The following is a 13822-nucleotide window of genomic DNA, read 5'->3' on the forward strand; positions in this document are numbered from 1 at the left end:
ACCAGAAAGGAACACAGAATACAGTAACAGTCACCTTACAGGCAATACAATGGCACTAAATTCCTATCTTTCAATACTTATCCTGAATGTAACTGACCTAAATGCCCCAATCAAAAGACACAGGGTATCAGATTGGATTAAAAAAAATAAGACACATCGATATGCTGTCTGCAAGAGACTCATTTTAGAACCAAAGACACCCCCAGGTTGAAAGTGAAGGGGTGGAAAACCATTTACCATACTAATGGACACCAAAAGAAAGCTGGGGTGGTAACCCTTATATCAGACAAATTAGATTTTAAACAAAAGACTATAAGAAGAGAGGATGAAGGACACTATATCCTACTTAAAGGGTCTATCCAACAAGACGATCTAACAATTGTAAATATCTATGCCCCTAACATGGGAGCAGCAAATTATATAAGGCAAGTAATAACAAAAGCAAAGAAACACATTGACAACAATACAATAATGGTGGGGGACTTTAACACCCCCCTCACTGAAATGGACAGATCATTTAAGCAAAAGATCAACAAGGAAATAAAGACTTTAAATGACACAGTGGACCAAATGGATTTCACACATCTATTCAGAACATTCCATCCCAAAGCAACAGAATACACATTCTTCTCTAGTGTCCATGGAACATTCTCCAGAACAGATCACATCCTAGGTCACAAATCAGGTCTCAACCAGTACCAAAAGATTGGGATCATTCCCTGCGTATTTTCAGACCACAAGGCTTTGAAACTGGAACTCAACCACAAGAGGAAGGTCAGAAAGAACTCAAATACATGGAGGCTAAAGAGCATCCTACTAAAGAATGAATGGGTCAACCAGGAAATTAAAGAAGAATTTTTAAAATTCATGGAAACCAATGAAAATGAAAACACAACTGTTCAAAATCTTTGGGATGCAGCAAAGGCGGTCCTAAGAGGAAAGTATATAGCAATACAAGCCTTTCTCAAGAAACAAGAAAGGTCTCAAATACACAACCTAACCTTACACCTAAAGGAGTTGGAGAAAGAACAGCCAATAAAGCCTAAATGCAGCAGGAGAAGAGAAATAATAAAGATCAGAGCAGAAATCAATGAAAAAGAAACCAAAAAACAGTAGAACAGATCAATGAAACTAGGAGCTGGTTCTTTGAAAAAATTAATAAGATTGATAAACCCCTGCCCAGACTTATAAAAAAGAAAAGAGAAATGACCCAAATAAATAAAATCATGAAAGAAAGAGAAGAGATCACAACCAACACCAAATGAATTCAAACAATTATAAGAACATATTATGAGCACTCTATTCCAGCAAATTAGATAATCTGAAAGAAATGGATGCATTCCTAGAGATGTATCAACTACCAAAACTGAACCAGGAAGAAATAAAAAACATGAACAGACTTATAACCACTAAGGAAATTGAAGCAGTCATCAAAAAACTCCCAAAAAACAAAAGCTCAGGGCCAGATGGCTTCCCAGGGGAATTCTACCAAACATTTCAAGAAGAATTAATACCTATTCTTCTGAAACTGTTCCAAAAATAAAAATGGAAAGAAAACTTCCAAACTCGTTTTATGAGGCCACCATTACCTTGATCCCTAAACCAGACAAAGACCTCATCAAAAAGGAGAATTACAGACCAATATCCTTGATGAACATGGATGCAAAAATTCTCACCAAAATACTAGCCAATACCATACAACAGTACATTAAAAGGATTATTCACCACGACCAAGTGGGATTTATCCCTGGGCTGCAAGGTTGGTTCAACATCCGCAAATCAATCAACGTGATACAATACATTAATAAAAGAAAGAACAAGAACCATATGATCCTCCCGATAGATGCAGAAGAAGCATTTGACAAAGTACAGCATCTTTCTTGATCAAAACTCTTCAGAGTATAGGCATAGAGGGTACATACCTCAATATCATAAAAGTCATCTATGAAAAACCCACAGCGAATATCATTCTCAATGGGGAAAAACTGAGAGCTTTCCCCCTAAGGTCAGGAACGTGGCAGGGATGTCCACTATCACCACTGCTATTCACCATAGTATTAGAAGTCCTAGCCAAGCAATCAGACAACAAAAAGAAATAAAAAGCATCCGAATCAGCAAAGAAGAGGTCAAACTCTCACTCTTTGCAGATGATATGATACTTTATGTGAAAACCCCAAAGACTCCACCCCAAAACTGCTAGAACTCATACAGCAATTCAGTAAAGTGGCAGGATATAAAATCAATGCACAGAAATCAGTTGCATTTCTATACACCAACAACAAGACAGAAGAAAGAAATTAAGGAGCTGATTCCATTTACAATTGCACCCAAAACCATAAGATACCTAGGAATAAATCTAACCAAAGAGGCAAAGAATCTGTACTCAGAAAACTATAAAATACTCATGAAAGAAATTGAGGAAGACACAAAGAAATGGAAAAATGTCCCATGCTCATGGATTAGAACAAATATTGTGAAGATGTCAATGCTACCAAGAGCAATCTACACATTCAGTGCAATCCCCATCAAAATACCATCCACTTTTTTCAAAGAAATGGAACAAATAATCCTAAAATTTGTATGGAACCAGAAAAGACCCCAAATAGCCAGAGGAATGTTGAAAAAGAAAAGCAAAGCTGGCAGCATCACAATTCTGGACTTCAAGCTCTATTACAAAGCTGTCATCATCAAGACAGTATGGTACTGGCACAAAAACACACATAGATCAATGGAACAGAAGAGAGAGCCCAGAAATGGACCCTCAACTCTATGGTCAACTCATCTTTGACAAAGCAGGAAAGAATGTCCAATGGAACAAAGGCAGTCTCTTCAACAAATGGTGTTGGGAAAATTGGAAAGCCACATGCAGAAGAATGAAACTGGACCATTTCCTTACACCACACACAAAACTAGACTCCAAATGGTTGAAAGACCTCAATGTGAGACAGGAGTCCATCAAAATCCTAAAGGAGAACACAGGCAGCAACCTCTTTGGCCTCAGCCACAGCATCTTCTTCCTAGGAACATTGCCAAAGGCAAGCGAAGCAAGGGCAAAAATGAACTATTGGGACTTCATCAAGATCAAAAGCTTTTGCACAACAAAAGAAACAGTCAACAAAACCAAAAGACAACCGACAGAATGGGAGAAGATATTGGCAAATGACATATCAGATAAAGGGCTAGTATCCAAAATCTATAAAGAACTTATCAAACTCAACACCCAAAGAACAAAGAATCTAATCAAGAAAAGGGCAGAAGACATGAACAGACATTTTTCCAAAGAAGACTTCCAAATGGACAACAGACACATGAAAAAGTGCTCAACATAGCTCGGCATCAGGGAAATCCAAATCAAAACCTCAATGAGACACCACCTCACACCAGTCAGAATGGCTAAAATTCACAAGTCAGGAAACGACAGATGTTGGTGGGGACACGGAGAAAGGGGAACCCTCCTACACTGTTGGTGGGAATGCAAGCTGGTGCAGCCACTCTGGAAAACAGTATGGAAGTTGAAGATAGAGCTACCCCATGACCCAGCAATTGCACTACTGGGTATTTACCCCAAAGATACAAATGTAGGGATCTGAAGGGGAAGGTGCACCCCGATGTGTATAGCAGCAATGTCCACAATAGCCAAACTATGGAAAGAGCCAAGATGTCCATTGATAGATGAATGGATAAAGAATAGGTGGTATATATATACAATGGAATATTATGCAGCCATCAAAAGAAATGAAATCTTGCCATTTGCAACGACGTGGATGGAACAGGAGGGTATTATGCTAAGCAAAATAAGTTAATCAGAGAAAGACATGTATCATATGATCTCACTGATATGAGGAATTTTTAATCTCAGGAAACAAACTGATGGTTGCTGGAGTGGTGGGGGGTGGAGGCATGGGTGGCTGGGTGATGGACATTGGCGAGGGTATGTGCTATGGTGAGCACTGTGAATTGTGTAAGACTGTTGAATCACAGACCTGTACCTCTGAAACAAATAATACATTACATGTTAAAAAAAAGAAGAAGATAGTAGGAAGGGAAAAATGAAGGGGTGGAAATAGGAGGGGGAGATGAACCATGAGAGACTATGGACTCTGAGAAACAACCTGAGGGTTCTAGAGGGGAGCTTGGTGGGTGATGGGTTAGCCTGGTGATGGGTATTAAAGAGGGCACGTACTGAATGGAGCACTGGGTGTTATACGCAAACAATGAATCATGGAACACTACATCAAAAACTAATGATGTAACGTACGGTGATTAACATAACATAATAAAATAAAAGATAATATTAACATTTTAAGTATATGCCAATACTGAAGTGATCAACTTCTTTTCCTATTAATTTTAAACACACCACACACACACACACACACACACACACACTGGCACTACTCTTCATTAATCCTACATATTATGCTAATTTCTATGAGACTGTCACAATACAGCCTTGTTCTCCCAGTGATGTCCTCTCTCTTCTCCTATGCTCATCTGTTCTCTACATGACACTGAACTTCATCTCTTCCAGAAAGACTATTCCAGTTACTCTTAAGTCAAACTAATTTCTTACTTCCATTTTGCATGTTTTTTAAAACAATAATACAGCAATTTATCACTTAATTTTTGTTTAGTTTCAAAATCCTCTAGGTACCTTAATTATATTTTATTTCTTGCAATCTTGTCAGTGGTACATGTATGTATTAGTATAACTACTAACACATATAAGTGAAGACTATATCAAATAAAGTGGAAGCAAAGAGAACAAAACATTGTCCCAAAACCAAAATATGCTAGTGTGTATCCTCCATCATACGTGAGAGAGAAGTGTGGGACAGGGAGATGTGTTTCAGATTCTGGGGAAGAAAAGTTAATTAAATCTCATCAGAGTTTGTACTGAGTATTTCTCATAAATCTCACTATCTCTACTTTCTGCCCAAGAACAGCCTTTGATGACTAATTTCACTTCTTCAAACCCTAGTTATCAGAAAAGATACTATACACAATGGGAAAAGAACCTTGATATTCATAATTTCCTAGGGCAAAAGGAGCATATTTATTCATTTTTATGCCCTTGTATCTACAAGAATTGTTGGCCATGCTCCATGAATAGGTCTTTAATGTATAAAAGCACAGATGGGCAAATTAGTGGAAAGATAGATGTCAACATCAAAGTGTCCATTAGTCTACCTTTGTGGTCACAAACTCAGTCTCCGGGCCAACAAACCAAGACTAACCACAATTGTGTGAATTGCCCTATGACTATGAGAACTACTATTTATTTTATCACAAACCTTTCAAATTTCCACAGATCCCACTTGAAATAGACAAAAACCTGTGTAGGGCATATACCTAAAACTCAATAATGCTTGTTGATGAATTTTGAACATAACTGTTTCATCCCACTTAGACTTTTCCCTCCTTCTTTTTCTGAATCCAAATATAGTTCTCTTAATGTAAAGTATGGTTTCTATTCCCAATTCCCTTTAAATTCTCTAAAGTAATCACTGTATTTCTAAAACATAGAAATACTGTCTTCCTGAAATTTTTTCCCCTGAAATGTTAACACTGGATTCTATGGTTAAATCCTTATCCCTATTCTCTCTCGGTGTTTAGTATAAATTATGTCACTTTAAGACAAGCTGGAATCTTAAAAATATTTCCTTAAAAAAACTATTTGGATTTAAATTTCAAACAAAAATTTGAATACTTGTAGTTAGTATATAAGGTTGCCATAGTATGACTTTTTTATTGCAAATATTTTGACTTTATTTTTGACTTCAAGTGCTTTAATGTAGGGTAATTTAAACTAGTTAAAAGCACGATATGACATATAAATCATATAGTGATAAAGAACATAATTTCGGTAATTCAGAGACAAGAAAATATGTTTTAATGGTATACTTTTCTAAGTACTTCTTTAATTTTGGCAGGAAATGACCTACTCTTGATAGTAATATATTTTGACATACGTTACTCTAAAAGAATAACAATTAACTATATTTTAACCTAATTTTTCAATTGTCTGAGCTATGAATCAGGAACTAGAGATGGCATAGTTTTAGCCCTTTCTTTGTTTTTATTACCGAGAGAAAAAAGAACATTAGTAAAATAGAGGGAATATTCTGTCCCAGTCTCTTGGGAAATAGGGAATAAAACTGCTATTATAAGGATCTGCATCCCTTAAGATAGTCCAGGTCGGATTCTGCTTGTCTGAAATCATATGTGGAATCTAAAAAAACCCCAAGACAAATGAATAAGCCAACAAACAAAAAGCAGAATCAGACCTGTAAGTACAGAGAACTGATGATTGCCAGAAGGGAGGGGGCGTGTGGGGAAAATGGGTGAAGGGGAGTGGGAGATACAAGCTTCCAGTAACAGGAAGAGTAAGTCACAGGAAGAAAAGGCACAGCATTACGAACATGTCATTGATATTGCAATAGCATTGTATGGTGACAAATGGTAGCTACACTTGTGTGAGTACAGCATAACGTATAGACTTGTCAAATCACCATGTTGTACACCTGAAACTAATGTAACATTGCATGTCAACTATAATCAAATAAAAAATTAAAAATAAAAAAGAGTCCAGCCCTGCTCTGAGAACATTCCCCTTCTCCCAGGCTCAGTAACAACCCTATGCTTCTCTCTGTATCTCTCTATCTCATGTTGGTCTTGGAGCAAAAGAAGCATAGTCTGTCTTTCATCCCAGTGTTGCAGGGTGGGGGGCTCTTTTCAGGTCTACCATAGATGAGATGGTATTCCTAGTGTCCTCCTTCACATCTTTAAGGCCTCCATACTCCCCAGCCCCTGTCAGACATCCTAGGCACTCATCATTTTAGGTCACATCTCTAACTTGTTTTCTTAATTTTTTAAATATTTTATTTATTTGAGAGAGAGAGAAAGAGAGAGAGAGAGAGCATGAGCAAGAGGGAGAAGGAGAATCTGTAGCAGGACTTGATCCCACGACAGCGATCATGACCTGAGTGGAAACCAAGAGTCAGATGCTTAACCCCCTGAGCCACCCAGGTGCGCTCTAACTCATTATTAAATAATAAATAAGTACCCTAAACAGTGACAAAATAAATATTTTGTGAGCTGAAAGTATTTACATTTTAATAAGAATTTTAGTAATTCTTTACATGTGACAGAAGGAACAACATACTTGTTGCATATTTGGAAAATACAGACAAAAAAGGAGAAAAAATTAAAAACAGTAACTCATAATCACTCCATCAGAAAGTTATTTATTATGTTAGCATATTTAATTCTGATATCATGTTCTTTGCATTTACATATATGTACCTGCATGTAATTTAACTGTGAATGTACTGTGCATATAATTCTATATGACTGTAACCCTATATCCAATGATTTTCACTTAACGTTTTATTCTGAGCTGTTCTAATGTCATTAGTTTTTCTTCACAAGATCAGTTTTAATAGCTGTATAATATTCCATTAAATAAATGGAAAACTAGATGAAGATAAATCTAACCATATACCTACTTTTGCATGTGTACTATATGATATTTTGTCCTTATATATTATATTGTAATAAAAATATAAATTATCCCCCAAACCTTATGGTCATGAGTTCAATTCTACCATTTCTCATTATCACCTTGATTGATGGTTATAATGTTTTGTTTTGTTTTTTTTTAAAGAAAATAAAAAATAAGACAAAAGAGTTAAAATTCTGATGGGGAAGACTGGGAGTGACAATGCTGTCAGCGTTGTAACTAGCTCCCTATGCACAAAAATATCCAAAAGCTTCTGCAACACAGTGAACAGATAGACAAAAATTCTAGCCAAAAGCTTCTGCAACACAGTGAACGGATAGACAAAAATTCTAGCATGATAAAATAGTGCCAAACAAAAAATAACAAACAAGAATCATTTGTTTAATGCCCCCAATCATGAGTTCTCTATTATTGTAAATATTATTGATATTACTTCCATAATTTGCTTTATTTTTCATGAAGAATACAACAATGGCTTTTCACTTTCTATTCAATATCCCAGATACTGTTCATCGGGATGAGAGGGGGCATTTACAAAGAAATATCAGGGGCTTTTACAAAGATATATCAGGTGTCTACAGCATCTCTAAAAGTGGTTATCAGGATCCTGACCATTTGAAGATCTATAAGGCTTCAGACCTTCCTTTTTTACTTACTTATTTTCTTACCTTTTTCATTTTGCCTTTACCTTTGTTATCTCTGCTTTTTACATATTTTGCTTATTTAATTTTCGCTATGCTTCTACATATAGGAACTATTACCCCAGTTTAAATGAAAACAAAGTAAAACAAAATACAAACATCAGTAGGCTTTAAAAAATTGCTGAGAGACCCTGGTTTGTCTCATTTTAGTGACTTTCCTATATCAATATGTCATTTTGCCACACATCATTTAAAATATAACAGGTTTACATATCTAGTTTTGGATATCACCTTGGGAGATGAGTTGAACTGGCCCCAACATTAAGTCCACTAAAGTCATGATTAAATCCAGAGCCTCAGACATCATCGCTCATCCCAACTAGCTATTTTTCAAAAAAAAAAAAATGTGCAACAGCTTACATGCTAGATGGACACTGGGAAGGACAGGCTCATATAGATCAGAGAAAAATCTATGCATATCACGAGACAAGGAACTGAAATGAATTCTCTACTGTTTGTGGATCAAGCCGTCCACATGTATATATCAAGGAAAATAGAGTGGTTTATCCCATTATGCTAACTAAACTACTTATTGAGTAGGAGATGAGTCTAGTCAGGGTGCTAATTGCTGGGGTGACTCAAACATGAATGTGATGCAGGTTCCACTCCTCAGGGCTTTCTGTCTCTCCAAGCTGATGTTGGCAAACTACAGCCAGCTGGCAAAGTATTGGTCACTGGTTCACAATGGGACAAGTTTAATTGAGAGTACACATTTAGAAACTCTGGTAGCAATTTCACATCATTGCAAGTCCAAATGCATAAGTGGACTAAGCTCACTGAGCAGTTGAATGAGTGGGTGAGCGAGTGACAGACTAGCTCTACACAATAGAAACTCATTACATGATGCAATAGTTTAACATTAGTTTGTCTATTATAACCCAGATGTATTTAAAGTTCAAAATCTACTTTTTTATCAAAAGATAATTTAAATGATCTATACTCTACAGGATAAATTTTGAACCTGGCTAGTGGTAAAGAGTTGAAGTTATCAAGTTATCTCTTGATTCATCATGGGTAAAAGCTCAAAATGAATATCCTGAGATTATCAAAATTGCTTTAAAGTCTTTTTGTTTTTCATTATTATCATCCTCATTTTGGAGATTGATTTCTCTTCTACTATGAATATTATTAAAACAAAAAATAGAAATAATCGAGATAAAGTTTGTCCTCGGTGAACAGTGCTGTCATCAGTCTAACCTTGACTTAACAAGAAGGAAACAAGCTCATTTATTACATTAAAACTTTAAATAGTGATATGCCAGTGCCTCTTCAAAATATGAGAATAGGCATTTCGTGTGAATTATTACTAACTCTCTTAATACTTGTTAATTCTGATTTAGGAATAACAAAGAGAGGTGTAATAGTAATACTTTCTATTAATTACCTGTATACACTCTCCCAAAAAAGTAATAGTTGAAATTCCTTCTTTAATCCCAATATTATGTTTGTACTTATTATATTTTTGAAATATAATTTTAGAACTCTTGATTGCAGTAAGATGAAATTTGGCATTGTATTTGAATATCTAGTTATCTTTTTTTCAGTTATTTACTTTTATTGTATTTTTCAAAAGTATTGATTCATGCCAAAATGGAAAGAACACTGAACAACATGGATCTGGATTATGTGGGCCCATTTATATGCAGATTTTTTTATACACTATAGTACAGTAAGTGTATTTCTCTTCCTTCTGATTTTCTTAAGAACATTTTCTTTTCTCTATTTTCCCCATTCCCATTTTTTATTTTTAATTTTTTTTAAAGATTTTATTTATTTATTTGAGAGAGAGAAAGAGAGAGAGCATGAGAGGGAAGAGGGTCAGAGGGAGAAGCAGACTCCCCGCTGAGCGGGGAGCCCGATGCAGGACTCGATCCAGGGACTCCAGGATCATGACCTGAGCCGAAGGCAGTCGCTTAACCAACTGAGCCACCCAGGCGCCCTTATTTTTAATTTTTTGATATAAGTTTTTAATTCCAGATTGGTAACATACACTGTAATATTATTTTCAGGTGTACAGTATAGTAATTCAACAGTTCCATACATCACCCTGCACTCATCATAAGTGCAGTCCTTAATCCCCATCACCTGTTTAACCCATCCCCTAATGCCCTCCCCTCTGGTAACCATCTGTTTGTTCTCTATAGTTAAGAGTCCATTTCTTGTCTTGTGTGTGTCTCTCTCTTAATTTTTCCCTTTGCTTGCTTATTGTGGTTCTTAAATTCTAAATCATTTTAGAAGAATACAGTATATAACAGGTATAATACATAAAATATATATCAGTCAACTGTTTATGTTATCAGAAAGGCTTCCAGTCAACAGGAGGCTATTAGTAGATAAGTTTCTGGGAAGTCAGAAGTTATATACGAATTTTCAACTGTGCAGGGTGGTTGGCGCCCCTAACCCTGTGCTGTTCAAGGGTCACATGTAAAAACAAATGAATTAAATTTAAAAATAGTGATCTTTCACAATAGTTTCAGAAGCACTGTCTTAGAGGAGAGTAGGTATGTTATAATTATAATCGAGGTATAAATTTCTGTATGTGAGAGTTCAACCTTAGTGTTTAGAGTAAGATAATGTTCCTCACAGCCCGCAGTATAGTCACTGGCTTTGCACCTGGGCATCAGGTTTCAAGCAGGATAAAATCTGGGCTTTCCTACTGGGGAAGGGATTCTAGAGGGAGAAAAGTGTGTGGGCAAAGGCACAGAATCAAGGAAGCTTCTGAGCTTACGAAGAACATCAAGAAGTTCAATGTGCCTAAAATACAGTGTAAAGCCGACTAATTGGAAAGAGGCTGAGCTTAATTCTGACAGGCTTGCTACAAAGGGAGGAGTGAAATTTATTCAGCTGGCAAAAGGGTTCCTCTGATGTTTTTTGAGAAGTGCATTAACAGTTTTCAGCTGGGCCTCATAAAGTTGGATTTAATAGGAAACTGATGGAGGGATTGGTTGGAGACCCACGTGACTAAAAAAAGGGGAGGGCACTATTTTTCTTGATTAGTTATACAAATCACATAAACATACCCTTTATTAAAATTTAGGGAAAAAAAATGTAATGGCTAAAGAATAAAAAACAATGCAGGCCAAAATCCAGCCATCTGGACACATTCACTGGTATGCAATACAGATAATGTGATATCACATGCCATAAACACTGTTTTGAAGACCTCTTTGTTCACTTTTTCCATCATGAACATGCCAATAAATATGCTTATATATCTTTCTTTTAGTGACCACATAAGTTAAGATTCCATGGATATACCTAGAGAGAGGACATTCCTGCAATACTAAAGATGAAAGGATTAATAGCAATGAAATCTACAACAATGAGATTATTAAAGTAGCTGGCACATGTATTAGAGACTGGGAATAGCATTTCAGAGTTGAACAAAGAAATAGGGTAAGTTTTACACTTAAACATAGTGGGTAAAGCAGGGTCCATCTCTTACCAGCTGTGTTTTTGAATACATTTTTTTCGCTGAAGTCTCAGTTTTCTGGGGTTAATAATTTTAACTTTACATGTTATTCATGAAATATTGGTAGAAAGCATCTAGCACACAACCTAACACAGAAGGCCCTCAATTAATATTCTTTGATGATTGATTGATCATCAAATGTATGTGGGGAGATGAATAATGTTACCGAAGATGGATTTCCAGGTTTCAAGGTGACATAACTAGGAAGATGTTATAAAAATGGAGATTTCAAGGATATGAGCAGATTTGGGGGAAGGCAGTTGTTAAGCTAACCATGAACATGAGCACCCATCCAAGGCTGCAATGACATTCACAGATGTATTAGTTGAGAAACAGCATAATGAACGACATTACTGCATTACATCCTAGACTTGCCAGGGCCACATCGACTCCCTCCTTCTCCTTGACCAGTAATGCATTAAGTGTTTGTAGGCGACCTCCAAGAATTAAATGAAGCTTCCAAATGAGCTCAGCTTTGACTCCTTCAAGCCACTTATATACTAAGATGACCTACTGAGACATCTCATAAAGAAAAAGATGACATTTCACCCTTAGATATAATCTGTGATAATGAGGCCAAGGTTACACATTTTATCCATATAGTTCCCACTGTATTTTCTGGCTATGTGAGGAATATGTAAATAGGCCAAGTATCTAGTGATCGCCAGAAGGGAGATCTGAGTTAGATAAGAGAAATGAATGAGCACAAATCTACCCCTCTACTTGAAAAGCAACCCAGTGCACAAAATCTACTGACGGTGAGTCAATTTCTTCAGTGGTATTTGTAAAGACTGCATATGTCTGAAAGATTAAATTGTGTTTAACCTTGTTTAAAAGATTATTTTTATGTCAAATTATTTTATAAATATCTTAGATCTTAGGTTTTACTTAGAGTGTAATAATAACACTGCAGCTTTGTCTGAGGATATTTTCTCAAGATCAGGTTTACCAATGATTGGAAAGGAAATGATGAAAAAAGTGATGAAAAGGATTAATTGTAAATATATTATTTTGGTATCCTGTAAAGGGTTAAAGTGGAATGTGTGTCCTAGATATTGAAATGTGGTTTAATTTAGCAAGCAGTTCACCATTAAGTATCTGTCCAGGCTTTTGGCACTTCAGTATCAAACTATCAGTCATACAGAGGAGTAAATGCCTCATTAAATAGCCCAAAGCTCACCTGAGAAGGGAGATGAAACCCGTTTTTTTTTTGCTTTCCAAAGTCAAAGACTACACAAATTTCTATAGTTTGGACAAAATCATGGTAAATAAAACAGAATACTCCTGAGCAGTTCAAATGTAATGACTCCCGATTTTTTCCCCACAATTTTTATGTCACCTCTTTTAATAGAAAATAGGAATGCTAGCAAATACAAAGATGATTTTAAAATTAAAAGCAGGGGAAAGATTTGTGAGAGATCCATGCAATGTCGGTATTGATATACCTCTTTATTAGCCTTCCTTAGTCATAGTGCTCATCTGAACTAAACATAGGGTACATCTAAAGTAATTACAGTGCAAGGCAAGAGTATGGCAAGTCCTAAATTTATGAACAATTCAAAATAAAAATTTACAAAGAAACTAATAAAATGCTATCTTGTTTTCTGTATCTATAATATCATCACCATGATATACACTCATCTTCCAACCAATTTTAACTGAAACTTGAGTTTATCTAAAAATAACACTGGACTTTAATTAAATACATTCATTCATTTATTCAAATCTTGAGTGCCTGATCTCCAGGAACTGTATCAGTGCTAGGTAAACAACTATGATTTGGCCTCTGCCCTCACAAACTAAGTTACATTCTTTTTATAGCTTCCACAAATTATCATTTAATTTGCAGGTATAAATGCACTTAATTAGGATATTAGAGAAGAAAGAATGGACTGTATGTGAGATGGTATTTTTTTTTTTTTTTTTTTTTAAAGATTTTATTTATTTATTTGACAGAGAGAGACACAGCGAGAGAGGGAACACAAGCAGGGGGAGTGGGAGAGGGAGAAGCAGGCTACCCGCAGAGCAGGGAGCCCGACGCGGGACTCGATCCCAGGACCCCGGGATCATGACCTGAGCCGAAGGCAGTCGCTCAACCGACTGAGCCACCCAGGCGCCCTGTGAGAT

The 13822-nt window shown here is 36.1% G+C and overlaps 1 protein-coding gene across 2 annotated transcripts in view; it reads right to left on the bottom strand.

Moving 5' to 3' along the window:
• The window catches only part of DPP10 (dipeptidyl peptidase like 10), a 1400194-nt gene that overhangs the window by 463770 nt on the left and 922602 nt on the right, over positions 1–13822 (bottom strand). The gene's annotated exons all lie outside the window — the stretch shown is intronic.

The sequence above is a fragment of the Neomonachus schauinslandi genome, chromosome 3 (genome assembly GCF_002201575.2).
Source record: "Neomonachus schauinslandi chromosome 3, ASM220157v2, whole genome shotgun sequence".
Lineage (NCBI taxonomy): Eukaryota > Metazoa > Chordata > Mammalia > Carnivora > Phocidae > Neomonachus > Neomonachus schauinslandi.